Source organism: Caloenas nicobarica, chromosome 4 (assembly GCF_036013445.1).
Source record: "Caloenas nicobarica isolate bCalNic1 chromosome 4, bCalNic1.hap1, whole genome shotgun sequence".
In the NCBI taxonomy this organism is placed as follows: Eukaryota; Metazoa; Chordata; class Aves; order Columbiformes; family Columbidae; genus Caloenas; species Caloenas nicobarica.
Window position 1 is genome coordinate 3,145,029 of NC_088248.1, and position 4,934 is coordinate 3,149,962.

The following is a 4,934-nucleotide window of genomic DNA, read 5'->3' on the forward strand; positions in this document are numbered from 1 at the left end:
ATATACTGTTTATTAGCATGCAAACCACTCCCCGTGACAAGTATGTCATCACCACCCTCTCTCAGCCCCCTCTCACACACACACCGAGCAAAGCAAATGCATCATTCCCTCAGATAACGAGCAAGCCTTGTGACTTTCTTGGGCTAGTTCTGGAGATCTTCAGCTTGTGTTCCAGGGGAAGAAATATTTTAAAGTGCCATTTAAATAATACTAGTAGTAGTAATAATAATAAATAGACATTGGGGAGCTGAGTCAGATGATGGGTGTTTCTTTTAAAATGTAAAAACCGTGGAGCAAGCCAAGAAACTGCTGTCATAGATTATTTCTAACTAACACGAAGCCCTCTGGTATCTGATCTAGTTATAGAACAACACCTTAAAGAGCTGCTATCTCATTAAAACAGAGAACCAGAAATAAAAACAACCAAAAAAACCCAAAGTGAAACAAACCAAACTTCAAGGCCTTTGTCATAAAGAACAAAGTTATTTAAGATACTTTCTTTACCATTATCAGTGAAGAAGGGGAAAGAGGATTTGAGCATACCGTATCCGTGAGTGATGCACATGAGTACTTAGAGCCCTGTGATGTTACTGCTTCTCATTACTCATGGATATTATGCTTTTTTGTTGTTTTTTTTTTTTCTTTTTCCAATGTGTTTGTACTTTGACCTTGACAAAGTCTGTTCAATGTTGCTGTGCTTTGCTTTCCTCTTTGTGCACAAAGCTTTTTAGTGCCAAACAGATGGGTCTGACGCGTATTGCACAAACCTGCTTTGAAACCTCGTTCACCTTGTAAATAAATGGTTGCGGGTGTTCTTTGTAGGTGCACAGACCAGCGCCAACTAAAGCCCTCTCCACGGGGATAAAGATGCCAGGTCCTTGTGGCTCCCACTATTAATCATTTGCCACAGTTTAACTCGTTTCAGGGCAATACATGTTTTCCCTGGGTGTCAACAGCTGAGTTTTCAATCACAAGCGGCCTTTACAGCCAAGAGAAAGTTTACAAAAGCCACACAAACAAGGAACACGACCCCCGCCAACAAAAAACCAAACAAACAACAACAAAAAAATGTCTTCTCATTGGGACCGGTGGCATCTGAGTTTTGAGCTAAATTGTCAAGGCCAAACTTAACGGTGACACCTCCTTGTTTTTCGGACTTGCCTTGACTGCAGATTTATTCTTTAACATTCCTTTTCTCCAGCATGTTAATCAAAGGGTGGGGCGGGTGGTTTTGAGTACATTCCAAAAAGGGAAGTTTAAAGCGGTTTAACTAAAACCCTATTTCCCCATTTTTTCGTTGTACATAAAGCAGCCTCTGTGGTGCGTGACGGTGCCTTCAGTCACGGGGAAGCGGCTGAGATCTTTTCCCCCTCGTTTCATTAGCAGAAAACTGAAGCAATACTTACGGTTCTGAAAGGCTTTGCTCTTGGAAAGAAGTAAATGGAAGTAATAGGAAACAAGCTTATTTTACAAATATTTGCAAGGTGTTGATCTGCTGAGAATTAATTCAAGTTGGAGCAGATTGTGGAGCACAGCAGTACAGTGCAGGTTCTGGTTCTCGAAAGGAAAAGCAGAAGATATTCTTCAGGAATTGCTTTTGACAGCAGTTTGTTCCTACCTTGGCAGGGTTGCAGTGATAATATGTGGTAAAGCATTAGTAAGAAAACTGGTAATCGAGTTTCACCTTCCATGTGAGAGGGTTGAGTTAAAACTGTGCTTTCACTCCAAGAATTTCCTTCATTGCGTCGGTATAAAGCGCAAGCGCTTCTTTGCACTGCAATTATACTTCACGTGACCGACAAGGTAGCTAAAAGCCCTTTTCCCCTTTGTTTCAAATAATGAAGTTAGTAACGTGCTGAAGCGATTTAACCTTAGCTCCTGCCGTTGGTGATTTCTTGCAGGTTAAACTCTCCATCCCTTCTGCCCTCCCAGCCTGCAGCGGCTGTCGCTGGCATGAAAACTTTGCTGAACTGCTGGTCGTATGGGACCGGCTGCCACAGTTTGTTGCACGAAGCTCTTTGCCTCAGGTGTCCTGTGCTTCTGTCCAACTTCGGGAAGCTTTAGGACTGGGAGAACAAACTGGTCAAGATCATCATCTGTGAAATGAAGCATCTATAAAATCCGTGTGGAGAGCCATCCGTTCAGGACAGACGTCTTCCCCTCAGGCTGCGGCAGAGGCGTTTTCACAGCGGGATCTGCGCTGAAACGCCCCACGGCTCGGTGGTTTGTGTTTTAACGATTTGCCCTTTGGTTGTGAGGCAACGTCTAGTTTTCTTGCTGTCGGCCGAGCCCCTTGGACGGCTTTGCGTGGAGATACGAGTCGGCAGAAGGATGCTTTCTCTGCATTTTATACCGGCATGCGAAGACATTAACTAAATCACCACATTTTCCTTCTTGGTCAGCAGGGAAGCTTTCCTCTCAATCGGAAAGCCCTGGATAAACGCAGAGGAAGCCACGGGAATTAAAATGAAATCCAAGATTTAGCTCAGCGGTTGTTCCTTTCAGAGCATTCACGGGCTATTATGGGATCAGGGTACCCCAGGGCAGATCTCTTGCCCCACGATTCTGAGTGTCAGTAGAAATTTCTGCAGCCGAAGTGTTTCCTGAGGGTCCGTTTTGGGAAGGGGAAGGGTCCAGCTCCCCCCGAGCTGGAATGTGTGACCACCCTGCAGGCTTTTTCCTGCTGGAAGGGAAATCCCAACCGGGCTTTTATGGCAAACCGACTTTTGCACTGGACGAGACACGACCATCCTATCGAGACTGGTGACCTGTAGTTAGTGCAACCACTTGTGCGTCCAGGAGAATAAACCACTCAAGCCAGAAGTTTCTCTATAAATGCAAATATAGCCGTTGTGTTCACCTCATCCTCACCACATCCCTATTTTAAAAAATTTTTAATTAAAATTTTACGCTGCTATTACAGACTTGAGCAAATGAACACTTATATAAGATATAGGAAGTGAATAATGCTATCTTTCACAATTTTTAAGCCCCTTAGTGAGGAACATTAGTCCCGTATTTAGAAACCTGGAAATGGAGCAAAGGCGATTGACTTTTTTGTATATATCTATAATAGAGCTCAGCAATTTGCCTTCTCATTTAGTTAGCAGTAAATTCAGCCAGAGAAATTCAGCTGCAGACAGACCTAATGTTTGGCAAATGCAACTTAGAAGTTTACAGTTTTGCTCAAAGAAATGCTACGGGGGGGACGGAAAATACTAGGTATTTATTTTTTGAAAAGTTTACACATTTGAACTTTTTTTGTGAAATAACGTTCTCATTTTTTTTTTTTCTAATTTGAAATACAACTATTAAAGAAAAAGGCGAGTGGACTTTGGAAATGCCGTCGGTGTGAATATAAGCACATTCGAACATTTGCAGCATGCTTTACTCTTGCCTATTGTATTGATTTGTTTATGGTATTTTGTAAGAAGTATACAGAAGGGTCATGAATACATTCGAAAGAAATTATCTATTCTTAATCAAACATCCTTCCAGTGTTACTGTAGCTCTAGTAAAAGGCAATGTTTAATGATCAATGAGATCGTTAAACGAGCAATAATGAGATTTGCTTTTGAAGCAGAGCAGCTTAGAGAAGTAATCAACTACCAAGAAGCCTGCAATGCTGGGGGTTTGAGTTTAGCTGATGATTCTTTTTCCTCTGCTCCTGGCAGCAGGGAGCTTTCGTGCATAGACGAGTGAAAAGCATCGGCTGAAAAACTCGTCTTCAAATTGCTACATGGAGAGTAAAAGCCGTAAAAAGCAGACTGTCAGAGACAGTTGTTCATGTTCAGAAGCGGTCTCTTGGCTTGATTCATAAGAAGCAGGAAAGTTCCCGGGTGCAGGTGGTTGCATATGAAAGACCCTGAGCTAAAGCCCAGTGAAGCTGGCTTAAGCGAGCTCTTGTCTCAGGTGCTGGTTTTGCACTTGAGACTATGAGCCAGGTTGTAGATCCATCTATTCAGAAGACACAGTTCAGCGCAGAGACACAGATTGGAGATCCTTGGTTTGTCAGCTGACGACTGACCCACACCAGTTCGCGGTCTCTATACTGACGCTTTGTTTTCCATTACATCCTGCAGAAATTCCTTCATGGAACTGAAAAAAACCCACATAGCCAGGTCAGGGCCAGTCAGCTGCTTTTCTTATTTCAATTAATGTCTTGTTATCCCTCTGTAAAAGGGAAGGAAGAGTTAGGAAATAAACATCTGCGTACAAGTTGCGGAAGATAAAGAGAGCTGTGTTCTTCATATCCTGCATGTGGTTCGAGTATTGATGAAAATTTGAGTTGCTGTCTGTTAATGTTTGCGTAGTTAAATCACGAGGTTCCATCCCCTTGTAGGCCCTCACAACTGCATCACGTTGCATGAATGATTACATCAAGGAATCAGAGAATAATCCGTGGTTCACAGAAGTAGGCCAATGCAATTAGTGAAATGTTAAGCCTTGTAATGTAATGCAATGTAATGTGACATATGCCGTCTGCCCCGATTCCATCCACACCAGTTTCAGCAGGTGAACTTTACACAAACGTGTTACTTAACAAGCAAAGATCGAAAGCCTTTAAAGAGAAGCCACCTCGAGAACATTAAGCTGCTTCGTCTCGCAAACAAGTGCTGGATGGTCTCACTGGGGAGTCCTGAGCAGGACCCTATTTACACATATGTGCTGAAAGGCCAAAGAATAAACCCTTCCCTTCAACCTTTTGAAATGTGAGAGTTCCCCCCCCAAAAAATAATTTCCCCATGTCATCCTTTGTGAGTCAACGTAATGAATCATTCAATACCACAATCGCTTTCAAGGAAACTAAAGTGGATTAAGAAGAACAGGATTTTAAAACTTTGTGGGGTTTGGTTTTTATTGGTTATGGTGTTTTGTTTTGGTTTTGTTTTTTTTTCTTTTCTAGATTATTTCCCTAGGAGAAGCTTTCTGTT